The sequence below is a fragment of the Grammomys surdaster genome, unplaced genomic scaffold, assembly GCF_004785775.1.
Source record: "Grammomys surdaster isolate TR1022 unplaced genomic scaffold, NIH_TR_1.0 373, whole genome shotgun sequence".
NCBI lineage: Eukaryota > Metazoa > Chordata > Mammalia > Rodentia > Muridae > Grammomys > Grammomys surdaster.
Window position 1 is genome coordinate 11,034,692 of NW_021604792.1, and position 17,641 is coordinate 11,052,332.

The 17,641-nt window shown below is 37.5% G+C and overlaps 1 protein-coding gene across 9 annotated transcripts in view; it reads left to right on the top strand.

Moving 5' to 3' along the window:
- Window positions 1-17,641, top strand: part of LOC114632483 (NKG2-A/NKG2-B type II integral membrane protein-like) — a 41,079-nt gene that overhangs the window by 13,524 nt on the left and 9,914 nt on the right. For 6 of the 9 annotated variants that reach the window (XR_003713096.1, XR_003713097.1, XR_003713095.1 and 3 more), the window contains exon 1: window positions 16,335-16,659. The exons of 1 other annotated variant lie outside the window; for it this stretch is intronic. The gene's annotated coding sequence lies outside the window, so the exon portion shown is untranslated. Of the gene's footprint in view, window positions 1-13,568; window positions 13,862-16,334; window positions 16,660-17,641 lie in introns of those variants that run through there. 2 more of the 9 variants (XM_028781013.1, XM_028781014.1) reach the window with 1 other exon arrangement.

The following is a 17,641-nucleotide window of genomic DNA, read 5'->3' on the forward strand; positions in this document are numbered from 1 at the left end:
GTGGGATTAAGATGAAATCTCAGGTTGGCATACTGTATGGCAAACGCCTTCAACCCAAAACTCTTTAGTTTTTTGTTTGTTTGTTTTGTTTTTGTTTGGTTTTTGTTTGGTTTTGGTTTGGTTTGGTTTTGTTTGGTTTGTTTGAGACAATATCTCCCTGTGTAGGACAGACTGACATCAAACTGTCAGCAGCCATTCTGTCTCATGGGAGCACAGGCCGATGGGCATTTTTATACCAAGGGTGGCTTTCTTCTCTCTTTTCAATGAAATTTATTTTGGTTCTTATTGACCCTTTCTGTTGGAATTTTGTTCTTGATTATAATTTTGTACAGTTTATTGTTTTCTACTTTTTGCTTCATTTGTTGTGAATTTAAAATTATTTGCTTTTTCTGATTTTGTTTCTTATGAAACTTGTTCATATTAAAATATCTCCTTTTTCTATAATGTTGCATTTGAGGAAACTGATTATAATCTACTTGTCCTATTGTTTTTAGAAATATGCTTTAAAATTAGAAACTACCAGCTTCAAAGTTTTGGTGTTTACTGTTTTTATTTCAATAAACTGAAAGGAGTTATCAAGAACTTTGACACATGACATAACTGTGGATAATGGCTAGTAAGATTGAAGAACTTACTTTACAACTTATGTTACATTTTATTTATTTTCTAATTAAGTTGAAACTTGAATAGCTACAGTTATAATGTCTTCTGTAAATATAGCCATGGCTATTGTATGGACAGCTCAGCTTTAAATGCATTCTAATTATATGCTTAGAAATATTTACGCATTTTTGTGGAAATTTCTCTTGTGGATTTAAGAACCTGAGCCTTCTGTGCTCACAGAGATGAGTATGTGAGTGGCAGCCATGCTGACTCTCCAGCCTAAGTGTTTGCATGACCTCACAGATTCGTCTGCTGGCAGAGGCGTGGTGCAGATTTATCTAGGTTCCATTTGGGATTAAACTCCTGTCTTCCAATCATGTTTTATCATTTACTCCTTTATTTTTAGGTACACAGAAGCTAATGAAATATTTTTAGTGGTTTCAATGATAATCTTGTCATTATTAAACATTCTTCTTCATCTCCAATAATGGTTTCTGTCATCTTATGATTGATTCATTTTTATTTTGTTACGTTCATCTTTCTTTATGTTTTTATTTAGAGTTTCTTTAATACAAGAAAGTTAAAAGACAAACCCATATTATTAAGTTAAATATTATTTCACTTATATTTAATGTATTGTTAGATTATTATGATATATTATTCATAAGTTGCTTATATGCATAATTAATTTTAATTTTCATTTAATTTTGAACACTTCTGTCTCACAAACTCTACCTTTTCTGTTTCCTTGTCTTTTCACAATATTTTTATTGATCTCATTGCATTACATAAATTTGTCATTTAACTTCAATTTATTAATTTAAGTTTAAATATTCTTTATGTTTCACATTTCACAATATAATTCTTTACTCGTTAAAGTCCACTAAGTCAGTAAGTTTACTCTTTTCATAACAAAGTTCCAACAACCTTCAACTTTTACTCACTATTTATTCCAATATTTTCTTTTTTCTTTTTTTTATAAATAATTTATTTATTTTTGAACATGAAATGCTTTTTTATAGCATGTTTTACAAGGGGAGGGGGTAAGAGGGGCCAGGTGGTGGAAAAGTACAAAATCTTCTTGGCCTGTGCCTTGAAACATGTCATGGTCTATACGGTACACTGCCTTGAATTATGATCTACCTGCTGTTCTTCAGAAGATATGGTACACTGCTTGAGTTATGGTCTCCCTGCTATTCTTAAGATGATATGGTACACTGCTTTGAGTCTATCTGCAGTTGCTAAGCAGGATCTTGCAGTTGCCAAGCTTCAGAGGACATTGTGCAGGTGGGGAAAGGTAGGGGGTGAGGGTAAGGGCGAGGGTCCTGGCTTCTGGCATCTCCCCCTTCTCTGTTTAGTTAGAGAAGGCATCTTATGATCAATCCCAACTATGTGAATTTTGAATTTGGATGTCTAATTATGGGGGGTCTTAGACAAGTTCACAACCCCAAAACACTGATGTGAGATGAGTCACATCGATGGTCGAAGGCTTTAGGCTGTCGACGATGGGCAACGTCAAGGGACTCCGATGTGGGTGAAAGGAGGGTGAGAGCCCTGTCTTAGGCCATGTAGGCTGCACCCACTCCCAGCACCATGCACTCCTTTTCGGCTGCATTGGGTGGGCCCCTGGGAAGTGGACCTACAATAATCCCATCATTGGGCTAACTCACAGCCATCCTAGTCCCTTATAAATGTTCAATTTACCAACCATTTGTCAGTTTGGGGTGTAATATTGTCATAAAGGAAGGCTCCCCAATGTTAGCGGCCATATCAAGGGCGGCCTTGGTTTAGGAAAAAGCCAATTTTTGTTGTGGTGATCAAGAGGCCAAGCTCTCTATCGAGAGAAACGGGGGCAAAGCCAGGCATACCAGGAACCCTTCTGGAGGGCGTGGAAATCTATCTGTCGACCGTAGGGGGGAGGCAGGGGAGCTGGCAGCTGTGTCAGTCTCCTGCAGAGTCACTTCTGGATCCTCTTCAATTTTCGGCTGATGGTAATGAACTTCAACCGTCTTCTTGATGGCAGCATAAACCTGGTTCCGTGGATGACAGGTCGCGGGCGATGATCTCTGTCTCGCTCAATCTTGATGTCCTGCGCACATCCTCTCAATGAGGGTCCGTCCAGAGGGGTCCGTGCCTCGAGCCCCACGTCTGGGTGCCACTTGACCTGACTGGCAGGCCCTAGTTATTCGTGGGGGCGAGGAGGACTGCAACCTGCTATTCTTCAGAAGATATGGTACACTGCTTGAGTTATGGTCTCCTTGCTATTCTTCAGATGATATGGTACAGTGCTTTGAGTCTATCTGCAGTTGCCAAGCAGGATCTTGCAGTTGCCAAGCTTCAGGGAACCTTGTGCAGCTGGGAAAAGGTAGGGGGTGAGGGTAAGGGCGAGGATCCTGGCTTCTGGCCCATCTGGATTAGAACTTCTAATAGCAGGCATCACGGGTGATTCATTTTTGCCTGAAAAGAAAAAAGAAGGGGATTCTCAGGGAGATTTCTCTTCCCTGGATGTATATTATTATTCATCGTATTTATGGTTGGGCCTGGCTTTGTGAGTGTATCTATTTTTTTCATTAATATTTGTGGTAGCCGGTTAGCTGTGCCTTCTGTGGTATTGGACAGGCATATCAGTCCTCGGCTCCATAAGGGAACTGGGTCTGGGGCATTCCCTTTACGGGTATGAGGGTCCTTCCCCATATCTGTGGCAAAGTTTTGTTGGTCTTGGTGGTGCCCGAGGTCACCAACATGGTCAGCAAGAGATTTGCCATGAGCTTTCAGCTTTAGAGAGAGAAAAGTGAACAAAGCATGATGGAGAGTATTTCAGGGGGGCTCCTTCTGAGGGGGTACCGTTCCCCCTCTTTTATTTTTAAAGCCAATTTTTCAGAGTTCTTGTAAAATCAGGGCAGAAGCGCCAACAGTTGCTCCTTCTACACTCAGAGAGTCATGAAGACCTTATTTAAGGATATATAAATCTATATTTATAATCTTTTGTCAAAGGACTTTTATAGCACCACTGACAATTAATCAGACTATATGATATATCGATTGGAAATAGCTTTTTCTACTTTTTATGAGATTACCTCTCTTCTGTCAATTAACTGTTGAGGAAGTTAGGGTTTACCTCTCTCTTGAGAATATTGAACAGGGATTTAAGTTCTTTTGTGGAGAGCTTAAAATAGGATCTTAGCCAATTTGCAACTCCTAGAAACTTTTGAAATTAATTTAAGATAAGTAAACTCCCTTTTTTAAAAAAATCCTTTATCTGTGTGGGTTTTTTATTGGATATTATACGTATTTACCTTTCAATGTTATCTCCTTTCTCATTCTCCCCCAAGATCCTTTATCCCTTACCCACTCCTCCTAATTTTTGTGATGGTGTGCTCCAAACATCCTCCCAGTCCCATCTCCCTGCTCTCAAATTCCCACACAGTAGGGGATCCAAACTTTCAGGGACCTTGGCCCTCCACTTTCACTGAAGTCTAACAAGGTCACCCTCAATTCCCTATACAGGTGTGTGAGTCCCTCCCTTTGTGCTCTCTGGTTTAGACTTTGGGAGTTCTGGTTGAAACTTTTGATACTCCTTCTAGAAAGGACCAACGAATTCATACTTTGGTCTTCCTTCTTCTATGTGAGTTTTATGTGGTCTATATGTAGATTCTTAGACATTGTGAGCTTTTGGTCTAATATCCACTTATCAGTGAGTGCATACCAAGTATGTTCTTTTGAGATTGGGTCATCTCACTCAAGATGATATTTTCCAACTCCGTCCATTTGGCTAGGAATTTTGTGAACTGATTGTTCTTAATAGCTGAGTAGTACTCCATTGTATAAATGTACCACATTTTCTGCATCCATTCTTCTGTCGAAGGGCATCTGGGTTCTTTCCAACTTCTGGCTATTATAAATAAGGCTGCTATGAACATGGTGGAGCATGTGTCCCTGTTGTATGGTGAAACTTCTTTTGGGTATATGCCCAGGAGTGGTATAGCTGGGTCCCCAGGTAACACTATGTTCAATTTTCTGAGATACCGCCAGACTGCCTTCCATAGTGGTTGTACCAGTTTACAATCCCACAAACAGTGGAGGAGTGTTCCTCTTTCTCCACATCCTCGCCAACATGTGCTGTCACCTGTGTTTTTGATCATAGCCATTCTGACTGGTGTAAGGTGGAATCTCAGTGTTGTTTTCATTTGCATTTCCCTGATGACTAGTGATCCTGAACACTTCTTTAGGTGCTTCTCAACCATTCGAACTTCCTCAGTTGAGAATTCTTTGTTCAGCTCTGTGCTCCATTTTTTAATAGGGTTCTTTGATTGTCTAGAGTCTAATTTCTTCAGTTCTTTGTATACCTTGGATATTAGCCCTTTATCAGATGTAGGGTCGGTGAAGATCTTTTCCCAATCTGTTGGTTGCCGCTCTGTCCTATTGACTGTGTCCTTTGCTTTACAGAAGCTTTGCAGCTTTATGAGGTCCCATTTGTCAATTTTTGGTCTTAGAGCACAGGCCATTGGTGTTCTGTTCAGGAACTTTTTCCCTGTGCCTATGTATTCCAGGCTTTTTCCCAGTTTCTCTTCTATTAGTTTCAGTGTGGCTGGTTTTAGGTGGAGGTCCTTAATCCACTTGGAATTGAGCTTTGTACAAGGAGATAAGTATGGATCAATTTGCTTTTTTCTACATGCTGACAACCAGTTGGACCAGCACCATTTGTTGAAAATGCTATCTTTTTTTCCATTCGATGGTTTTAGCCCCTTTGTCAAAGATCAAGTGACCATAGGTATGGGGGTTCATTTCTGGGTCTTCTATTCTATTCCACTGATCCTCCTGCCTGTCTCTGTTCCAGTACCATGCAGTTTTTATCACTATTGCTTTGTAGTACAGCTTGAAGTCAGGGATGGTGATTCCTCCAGAAGTTCTTTTATTGCTGAGAGTAGTTTTCGCAATCCTGGGTTTTTTGTTATTCCAAATAAATTTTAAGATTGCTCTTTCTATCTCTGAGAAGAATTGAGTGGGAATTTTGATGGGGATTACATTAAATCTGTAGATGGCTTTTGGCAAAATAGCCATTTTTACTATATTAATCCTTCCAATCCATGAGCATGGGAGATCTTTCCATCTTCTGAGATCTGCTTCGATTTCTTTCTTCAGGGGAATGAAGTTCTTGTCATACAGGTCTTTTACTTGCTTGGTTAGGTTCACACCAAGGTATTTTATATTATCTGTGACTATTTTGAAGGGTGTCATTTCCATAATTTCTTTCTCAGCCAGTTTATCTTTTGAGTAGAGGAAGGCTACTGATTTGCTTGAGTTAATTTTATATCCAGCCACTTTGCTAAAGTTGTTTATCAGGTTTAGGAGTTCTCTGGTGGAAGTTTTGGGGTCACTTAAGTACACTATCATATCATCTGCAAATAGTGAGATTTTGACTTCTTCCTTTCCAATTTGTATCCCTTTGACCTTCTTGTGTTGCCTAATTGCTCTGGCTAGGACTTCCAATACTATATTAAATAAGTAGGGGGAGAGTGGGCAGCCTTGCCTAGTCCCTGATCTTAGTGGGATTGCTTCAAGTTTCTCTCCATTTAGTTTAATGCTGGCTACTGGTTTGCTGTATATTGCTTTTACTATGTTTAGGTATGGACCTTGAATTCCTGACCTTTCCAAGACTTTTATCATGAAGGGGTGTTGAATTTTGTCAAATGCTTTCTCAGCATCTAGTGAGATGATCATGTGGTTTTTTTCTTTGAGTTTGTTTATATAATGGATTACATTGATGGATTTCCGAATATTGAACCAACCCTGCATTCCTGGGATGAAGCCAACTTGATCGTGATGGATAATTGTTTTGATGTGTTCTTGGATTCGGTTCGCTAGAATTTTATTGAGTAATTTTGAATCAATGTTCTTAAGAGAGATCGGCCTGAAGTTCTCTTTCTTTGTTGGGTCTTTGTGTGGCTTAGGTATGAGTGTAATTGTGGCTTCAAAGAATGTGTTGGGTAATGTACCTTCTGTTTCTATTTTGTGGAATAGTTTGAAAAGAATTGGAATTAGGTCTTCCTTGAAGGTCTGATAGAATTCTGCACTAAAACCGTCTGGTCCCGGGCTTTTCTTTGTAGGGAGACTTTTAATGGCTGCTTCTATTTCTTTTGGGGTTATGGGATTGTTTAGATGGTTTATCTGGTCCTGATTTAACATTGGTAACTGGTATTTGTCTAGGAAATTGTCCATTTCATCCAAATTTTCCAAATTTGTTGAATATAGGCTTTTGTAGTAGGATCTGATGATTTTTTTAATTTCCTCAGTTTCTGTTGTTATGTCACCCTTTTGAGTTCTGATTTTATTAATTTGGATACTGTCTCTCTGCCCTCTGATTAGTCTAGCTAAGGGTTTATCTATCTTGTTGATTTTCTCAAAGAACCAGCTCCTAGTTTTATTGATTCTTTGGATAGTTCTTTTTGTTTCTATTTGGTTGATTTCAGCCCTGAGTTTGATTATTTCCTGCCATCTACTCCTCTTGGGTGTATTAGCTTCTTTTTGTTCTATGTCTTTCAGGTGCTCTGTCAAGCTGTTAGTGTATGCTCCCTCCAGTTTCTTTTTGTAGGCACTTAGAGCTATGAATTTTCCTCTTAGCACTGCTTTCATTGTATCCCATAGATTTTGGTATGACTTGTCATCATTTTCATTAAATTCTAAAAAGTTTTTAATTTCTTTCTTTATTTCTTCCCTTACCTGATTATCAAGGAGTAGGGTGTTGTTCAGTTTCCATGTGAATGTGGGCTTTCCATTCTCTTTGTCATTTTTGAAGACCAGCCTTAGACCATGGTGATCTGATAGGATGCAGGGAATTATTTCAATTTTCTTATATCTGTTGAGGCCTGTCTTGTGCCCAATTATATGGTCTATTTTGGAGAAGGTACCATGAGGTGCTGAGAAAAAGGTATATTCTTTTGCTTTAGGGTGAAATGTTCTATAGATATCTGTTAAGTCCATTTGGTTCATAACTTCTGTTAGTTTTACTGTATCTCTATTTAGTTTCTGTTTCCATGATTTATCCATTGCTGAGAGTGGGGTGTTGAAGTCTCCCACTATTATTATGTGAGGTGCAATGTGTGTTTTGAGCTTTAGTAATGTTTCTTTTATGTAAGTCGACGCTCTTGTATTTGGCGCATAGATATTCATAATTGAGAGTTCATGTTGGTTGACTTTTCCTTTGACAAGTATGAAATGCCCTTCCTTATCCTTTTTGATAGTTTTAAGTTGAAAGTCGATTTTATTCGATATTAGAATGGCTACTCCCGCTTGTTTCTTAAGACCATTTGCTTGAAAAAAATTGTTTTCCAACCTTTTACTCTAAGGTAGTGTCTGTCTTTGTCACTGAGGTGGGTTTCCTGCAAGCAGCAAAAAGCTGGGTCCTGTTTGCGTATCCAGTCCATTAGCCTATGCCTTTTTATTGGGGAATTGAGTCCATTGATATTAAGAGATATTAAGGAGAGGGTGTTGTTGCTTCCTGTCATTTTTGCTAATAATGGAGACATCGTTTGTGTGGTTATCTTCTTTTCGGTTTGATGGAAAAGGATTATTTTCTTGCTCTTTCTAAGGTATGATTGCACTCCTTGTATTGGAGCTTTCCTGCTATTATCCTTTGTAAAGCTGGATTTGTGGGAAGATACTGTGTAAATTCAGTTTTGTCATGGAATATCTTAGTTTCTCCATCTATGGTAATTGAGAGTTTTGCTGGGTAAAGTAGCTTGGGCTGGCATTTATGTTCTCTTAGGGTTTGTATGATATTTGTCCAGGATCTTCTGGCTTTTATAGTATCTGGTGAGAAGTCAGGTGTAATTCTGATAGGTTTGCCTTTATATGTTATTTGGCCTTTTTCCCTAACTGCTTTTAAAATTCTTTCTTTGTTTTGTACATTTTGTGTCTTGATTATTATGTGACGGGAGGTGTTTCTTTTTTGATCTAGTCTGTTTGGCGTTCTGTAGGCTTCTTGTGTGATTATGGGCATCTCATTCCTTAGGTTAGGGAAGTTTTCCTCAATAATTTTGTTGAAGATATTTACTGGCCCTTTAAGTTGGGAATCTTCACTCTCATCTATACCTATTATCCTTAGGTTTGGTCTTCTCATTGCGTCCTGGATTTCCTGGATATTTTGAGATAACAACTTTTTGCATTTTGCATATTCTTTGATAGTTGTGTCAATGTTTTCTAAGGTATCTTCTGCACCTGAGATTCTTTCTTCTATCTCTTGTATTCTGTTGGTGATGCTTGTGTCTATGACTCCTGATTTCTTTCTTAGGTTTTCTATCTCCAGGATAGTCTCCCTTTGTGCTTTCTTTATTGTTTCAACTTCCATTTTTATGTCCTGAATGGTTTTGTTCAATTCCTTCATCTGTTTGTTTGTGTTTTCTTGTAATTCTTTAAAGGATTTTTGTGTTTCTTTAAGGACTTCATCCTGTTTTCCTGTGTTCTCCTCAAGTTTTTTGATAGTGTTATTTACTTCCTTCTTGTAGTCCTCTAGCATCATCATTAGAAGTGATTTTAGATCTGGTTCTTGTTTTCCTGGTGATATGGGGAGTTCAGGACTTTCTAATGTGGGAGAACTAGGTTCTGATACTGGCAAGTACCTTGGGTTGCTGGTGCTTGTGTTCTTGTGCTTGCCTTTCGCCATCTGGATCGCCTTTGTGCTATCAGTGCTGTCTCTGACTGGGGCCTGTCTTTCCTATTATCTAGGTTGTGTCAGAACTGTTTGGGATGAGTTTTGCTGCTTGAGTTAGAGCTGAGGCCCAAGATGTGCTCAGTGTTCAGGTGGAAACCGGAAGGGGCATGGGCTCCGGGTCAGCACCGGATTCCTGGGTCTCAGTGAGTCCCAGTGGGTCCCAGTGGGTCCCAGTTGCTCCCTGATTGGGGGCAAGCACTGCCACCTCCTAGCCTAAGAAATTGCTTGGCACAGAGGTCCTGCGAGCCTCGCTTCCTCTAGATTCTGCGAGATTAGGTGCAGAGCTGACTCTCGGGATCTGCTCCAGCACAGACCGGAAGGAACCCACGCTCTGGGCCTGGAGTGAACTCCTGGGTCCCAGTGGGTCCTAGCCGCTCCCTGTTTGGGGGCAAGCACTGCCACCTCCTAGCCCAAGACCCTGCTTGGTACAGAGGTCCTGCGAGCCCCGCTTTCTCTGGACTCTGCGAGATTGGGTGCAGAGCTGCCTCCCGGTATTCGCAAGTGCTAGTGCTAGGGCCCAGACCGGATGGAGCCCGCTCCGGGCCAGGGGCCAATTCCTGGGTCCCTGTGGGTCCCGGTTGCTCCTTGTTTGGGGTGAGTGTTGCTTTTACCTTACCTGGGATGCTGCGTGAGTTCAAGCTCCTGGGAGTCCCTGTTTCTCTCGGTTTTCTGGGTTGAGTATGGAGCTGCCGCCTGCGACCTACTCTATTCTCGGGCCCAAACCGCCCAATATTTTCTTTCTGAAGTTCATGATATACTTTCTAATATTAATAAACTTCTCAATATGATACTTTGCCACCACTATTGTACCCATTCAGTATCTACTTAAGAAATATCCAATAACTTTTTCTATACTTCTTTTTGCATGTCCTAGTCTCTCATTTACAGGAAGTATGTATCATTAAGAGATCAAAAGTTTCCTTTAGTCATTGTCAACTGGTAACTGTCTATTTTGCTAATTCCTGAAAAATCAATTAATTTTGCCATTATAGTAAAAAAATCATTTATTAACTTTGTAATTCTAAATTATGCATCTTTATCTGTCTACATTCTTCCAATAAGAACCAAAGGAAAGTTATATTCACAGTAATCTCATTGCAGATAGATAATATGGAGAAACACAAATATCCCTTTCAAAAATAATTTTCAATATATATAAAAGAATAAATTCCAACTATTCTTGTTATATTAAACCACATTACTTTGTTTTCAATTATTTGTTATAATATTGTCTGAGCATGGATTTTATAGAGTTATAAGCCAGAAAAGTAAAAGCTCACATTGTTGTGCATAACAAAAATACAGTCTATATAAAATGTATTGGATTATAAACTTTAAAACCAGTAATCGCTATAACAATATCAAAAAAGAAAAAAAAAACATTAATGAATAGAGCATGGTTTACTTAATTGAGAGCTTTAAATTTCTAGTATACTGATATGTAAACAAAACAAACTTAATTCAGAAAATTGAACATGCATAGAGTAGATGTAAAGAGCATTTAAAATAAGATTTAGTTTATAAAAAAAGTACCTAGTAGAAATATAAGTAGACTCATAGTACAAGACCTGTAGGTCCATGTGTTCAGAGATAAGACCTAGGAGAATCAAGGATGTTATACACACAGTGTTGTCTCTTCAAAAAGTGAGGTATATAACCTGTTTTCCACCCAGAAATGTGGTACTGGAGGTGGTTAATAGCCTGGTGACTTTTGCACTGTTTGTGTGGGTGAAACCAGACCATATCCTCCTCCGGGTTCTTATCTTCAGCCTATTTTCTTAGCTAATCTGTTTTTATTTAGATGTCACTTGTTCTTCACAAAGAGTTTCTATATAGTCATGTCTTAAGCTTTGTTGTATATGTTGAATTAATTTTCATCGTAAAACTTTACTTCTCAAATTGTGTTGTGCTTAAATATGCCTAACTCAGACTCTTGATGTTTGAATCAACACTGGCTACTGAGTCATGCTGAGCTAAATTTCTATTGTTTCCCTCTGATCATTGCCATACTGACTGTGGTGGTTGCAGAGAACCCAGCAGTTTATTGTTCAATTAATGACAGTGACATTCTAAGAGATGCATGATTACACAGTCTCATATAATGAGGCAAACTGTAATAGGCCAACTGTAGCAGCTGCAGTGTCTTCAGCTACATAATATTGTGGGACCACTGTTACACACGATCCATTGATGATCAGACTATTTTCATTGCATTAGTTTGTTGTGTTGCTGGAAATGCTCCCACATGCTAGGCAAGTGCTGTGTGCCACTGAGGCACATCTTTAGCCACAGAGTGCCTTTAAGTAGTCAAGTCATACTGATGGTTCTAAGGATCTAAATTCTATTTCTGTAGATTTTAGGAAATAAAAACATAAGTTAGTTTGAGCTCAGTCTTCCAGAGGCTTCATGGTCATGACTATAACTGAAGTGTTGGGTAACAGACTACCTTTTGCTTGATACTGATATTGTCTACTTTGTGGTTGAGTCTAATGTCATGGAACACTTTCAAGCACAAAATACTTGTTCTTTTTCATTAAATGTAAAGACATATCAGAACCATTGAGCCATTCAAAATAAAGGATAACATTTCATTTTAAAGACTAATGATAATCAATAAATAAAAGCAGTATAGTGAATTAATGACTATATCTGTGATAAAAATACTATCTGTGCACCCCCACAGCATCCAGTCTTTGACAATTATCACACATCAAAACTGTCATAATAGCTTAAATCATTATTTATAAAATAAAAAATGAATATACCTATTCTAGTCATTCAGCTTAATAACATTAATAGACATTCAAAAGACATTCATGTGGAGTCTTACTTCATATTACTGATATTTTTATTTATGAGTATTTCTATAATGAAAATTGCATACCAAACAAGGAATTTACTCTAGACTACTCCTTCACATTTTTGTTTTAGTGACAAATCTTACATAGTTTTATTCCTGGAACCAGCATGGATTTCGATAGATCAGGCTATCACTAAGTTTGAGACTTTACTGCCTCAGATTCCCAAGTAACTTGGATTATCACCCTAAGCCACATGCCAGATGTTTTGATTGCTTTTTCATTGTAAACTTGACACAACCTGTGAAGAAGGAATATCAACTGAGACTCTGCCTATAACACATTGGCTTGGTGGTCACTAAAGGTAGACTGTCCTGAGGAATGAATGAGGTGGGATAGTCCACCCCTTTGTCTGTGGCATAGTTCTTAGTCACATAACCCTGGGCTATAAAAGAAAACTTGAAATTGAAGCATCCATCTGTGTTCTTTCCTGCTTTTTGCTTCAACCCCTGGCATCCCTCAGTCATGGAAGTGACCAAAAAGTATATGTTGAAATAAATACTTTCCTTCCTGAATTGCTTTTGGTCAAAATAATATTATCATAGAAACCAAAAAGTCAATCAGAATGCCAGATTTTCATGCCTTCTTTTAATTTTTGCCAATATATCTTGTTTTATGGTCCCAACTATAATTTATAGTGAACTCAGATACCTGTTGAAACATTCTTATTTTTACAGTTAGGTGCAGTTCAAGGGTTTGAGGATATTTAAATAAGATTTTTTGGATCAAGGGACTGTTCACCCTTTATCTGATCCAGTTGGACAGTTGGATGGTCCTAGGCTTCCCATCCTATAAAAACTTATAGACAACTTAATACATTAATCTCTTAAAGACATTTACCTAAAGCATAATTTCTGACATTTCCTGCTGTACTACACAAGTGGCTACACAAGATGTAGCCTGTGTGGAATTAAAGCCTCAAAGTGCTCCCAATACCTTGAAGGAAATTAAAAGAATTGCCATGACTCATAAAATATGTAGTCACCTTTATATGTAAGGTGCACTCAAATGGTAAGATGAAGTTGGAAGCCAGTTTATTATAATTCATTTTACATGGAGTAATCCAATCTCCACAATATCTATAGTAAATATATATATATATATGCATATATACATACACACATATATAACATCATATATGTATACATACATACATACATATATACATACATACATACATGCATGCATATATATTTTGATGTTTTTCTAAAATCTCCAGGTTTTACAAAGCACACACTTACTGAAAATACAAAAATTCATTCTAAAAAGATATCTGGATTTGTGGATGTGGTATTTTGTCAGAGTTTATCCTATTCTGTATGCATGTAACCCCCCCCTGCTTCCCATAAGCAGGAGTTTCCCCCAACCTTTCTCACTGCTTCCTCTTCTCCCTGCAGATCTCTGGCTCCCTTCACATGAGTTTGTAACTACAATCCAAAGGATCACCTGCTTTAACTAACTGTCCCATTCGATGGTAACCAACACAGTTGTTGTTACCTGTAACAATGCTTTTTGAATGATTATGGGGAATTTTTCACTCAGAACGCTGGAAGTCTCTCTGCATACTTCTCTGTACATAATCATCGAGGACACATGTAATATATTCTTATTTATAATTTTTTTTTAAAATGTCATTCCAATGTTTATTCTGAATTCGTCAAAAGTACAATAAAAAGTTTTTTGCAATGTGTTTTTTAGTCTATGTGTTGTGATTTTGTAACTCAGTGTCATGCTTCTGAAAATCTTTATTAAGAAGCTAATTAGTATTTATAAGTGGTTATATTAATTATTGTGAAGTTTGGTCAGTTTTAGTTGTGAGCCTAGCCTTTAACAGCTGAGCATTCTCTCCAGCCCAAATTTTGGTCAGTTTTGAACCTGTAGGTTTTTGCAATAATTTTCTCCCAAGGGTTCATATTTATAATATTCTTCCACATAAAATAATTTTATTTTATACTTTTATATTTTGATATAAACTAAAATTTCAAACTAAAAAATTAAAATTCATGTTTTCAGAACTATTAATTATTTAATATCTTCTTTACCTTTTCCTAGCTATTATAATTAAGGAGCAGAACATTGCATCCTAAAAAACCCCAGAAAAGTAAACAATAATTTTCAAAGCTCCAATGTTTATTTGTCTTCATCTTAGCCTATGCACAAGTTATCATTACTTTCAAAGGAAATGAAAAAAAGAATTAGTCAATGAATCTCCACAATAAAGGCTTTATAAAAACATGTATTCTTGTACAATATTAAACGGATATGCTTAAAGTCAGAATGTCCTTTGGTATCAATCATCTCAAATTTTGCTACTGTTGTTATAAAACAAAATTTAAATGCTTGTTCTGCTTTAAAAGAATAATTTTGTGCGATGATTTTTTGGAACATATGTAGGGGGAGCTTTGTTTGTTTTCTTCCTATGTAGACAGATTTGGAGATGCATGCATGACTTTATCTATGTATGTGTGTATTAGTGTGTGTGCTGTTTTATTTGTAACAGCCTACAAGAATGCATGTCTATAATTCATTTGTGCCTGATTGTACTTATGCAAAGATACAAACTCATTATGAAATATCAATGCTGTTACTGAGACAAAATTTCTAATCCTTGTTATACCATTGCCATTGCTGTACAAAAGGAATGATTCACAACTTACAATAGCTGTTACCACGTCTTGTAGAAAGAAAAACTTGAATTGAGAGTTTGTTTTCCTATCTCAATAAGAACTCTCTGAGTCTGAGGAATAGTTTAATGGCTCACATACTTGGTGTACAAGGCTGTGAACCAGCATCTGGCTCTCCAGCAAACTTATAAATGCTACGCAGGTGTTGTTGTGCTTTATAAAATTAAAAAGGCCAGAGATATGTTTTACAGAGCGAAGTATGTGAGGTGGGAAGAGGTGCATCTGCAGGCCCATACTGAGACATTTCTTCCCCCTGAGGTACCAGCCACATCATGGATACAGTATGAAATAGAGTTTATTTAAGGCATGGCAAGGGAAGTTGAGAAGAAAGTAGAAATATAAAAACAGACAGAGAGAGTGGAGTAGGGAGGAAAAGGGAAAGGGAGAAGGAGTGGGAGAGGAAGGGGGAGATAGAGGCTAGACAGGAACATGTGGAAAGAGGGGTGTGGATGCTTAGAGAGGGAGAAGGGGCAAAGAGATAAAGGAGTAAGAGAATAAGAGGATAAGAAAGTGAGGAGGGAGAAAACAGCCCTCTTAGAGTGAATCAGGCATACCTGACTGTTGCCAGGTAACTTAACTATGGGGTAGAGCATAGAAGGGATACTAACAAGTGTGGCCACAGGCTGGTAATCCTACATGTGGAATCCAGAGATTGGATATCACTAGAGGAAGATGGGCAGCTAGAGAAGCCAAGTCTGTGATCTTGAGATCAGCTAGAGAACTTGTCTCAATGTAGAAATGTAGAGTAATTGATATTCTCACGTTATGTGACACAAACATGTTGTGGGCATAGGAAGTCCTTTATTCATGAACTGAAAATATTTAAATTTGTCTCAGTAATATAAAAATATAAGTGAAACATTATGAAGTCGAAAATGAAATGTATGTTTCACAGATTTGTAAGCAGGTTAAGTAAAACATATACAAGATTATGGAAATATTTTAGTGATATAAAATTGGCAGATAGGGAATATACATTCTTCTCAGGGACAGATAAATCATTCAAACAGGATCATAACAAAGGCCACAAAGTAAACCTTAAAATAATGAGATAATTTTTCTGCATCATATACAGGAGAGATTTTAATTTAGTTTATTTACTACATAGATATATTTGAATTTTCATTATTTAAAACTAAATATTTGCATTAAAATATAGACAATGACAATTAAGGATAAGTAACTGAATAATATGAGTACTTATTTAATATTCTAATTTCTGTCATACTGACAGAGTACAATATTGATAATATTCAATACTATTTCACCCAATGAATATATTTATTTTCACTGAAGTAATTTTAAAAATTTTAGCTTTGAAAGTGAAATAAAATGTAAATACTTCAAGAATGCTAACAAAAACATGATATGAGTATTCTTTGGTTTTTGTTCTAGTCATGAAAATTTGAAAATGAATTGATTGTACTAACATCATTTAATATCACTTAATAGTGATACTATGAGTTTTATAATGTTCCCATGAGTTTTCATGGTATAAAAGATATAATATTGATATAAGAAGGAAAATGTATAAAATATTGCTTATACTTGGTGTGGGCAGCCTCCAGCAGATAGAAATATAATGAAACAGAAAAGAGACAGAGCATAATTTCACGAAAACACCCAAACCAATCAGACTATTGCCAAGGTGGCTTTCTACAAACTGAAAGTAAGACCCTATTGCTGAAGAGAACATGTGCACAACTCATTGAACATGGAGAAGCTGAGCTGCTGCCCCAAGACTTCATCCCTACTGATTAATGTTCACACTAGAAGGTTCCCTGCTTTCTACCACAGGACAAAGGTAAGCACTGACTTGACAACAAGAGTGACTTGGTTGCAAGATATGCTGGTGCCGTAGTGGCACAATGCTTGTGCAAGGAACCAACCAATATCTGACTGGAAATAAAACCCACTTCATGATATAGAGCCCATACCCAACACTGCTTGGTGGCTAATAACATGAAGCTGAATAGGCAAGGGGCCCAGGGAATAACAATCACTTGTGCTCTGCCAAAGGGAAATAGCAATAAAATGTCTCATAAATGACATTGTGCTATAGTCATAGATTACTGTTTCAATCAGCCATCTTCAGAGAATCTTCTCTCTGCAGCAGATGAGAACAAGACAGAGACAACTGGACAATATGCAGAGTATGAGAGATCTTAGAACACTCAGTCTTAAAATGGATGTTTTCATTAAATTACTCCCCTCTGGGCTCAGACAAGAGATAGAAAGAGTGTAACAGCCAGAGGGGTATGGAGGACGCCAGGAATGAAGGCCTTGGAGACACAACAGGGCTTGTATACATTTGGACTCAGAGACTGTGGTGGCATGCCAGGGTCTGCATGGGCCTGAACCAGATGGAGTCCTAGACCTAGAGGATGAAATAAAGACATATCCTCATTTCTAACCCATAGGTTATCTCCAAATTTATTTGCCACTTGCAAATAAAAATATTTTCTCCAAGGGAGTCTCACTGAGGGGAAAAACACTACTAAAGATAGGATCAATACAGAACTATCAATGGCCAACGCAAAATTAACTGATCTGCACCTTCAGAGATTCTTCGTCTCAAATGTGGTCAGGTTTTGTTCTTGCTTTTGTTTTTGTTTTTGTTTTTATTTAATTTACCGGTTCTTATACATATTATAGCTAGTAGTTTGGGATTTTTATGGGATTCCTGTGTGTGTGTGTCTATGAGTCCCTATGCATTTCTTGGACTTTTTCTTTGACTGCTTTTTTGTTGTTGTTGTTGTTGTTGTTGTTGTTCAGTTGTTTTATCG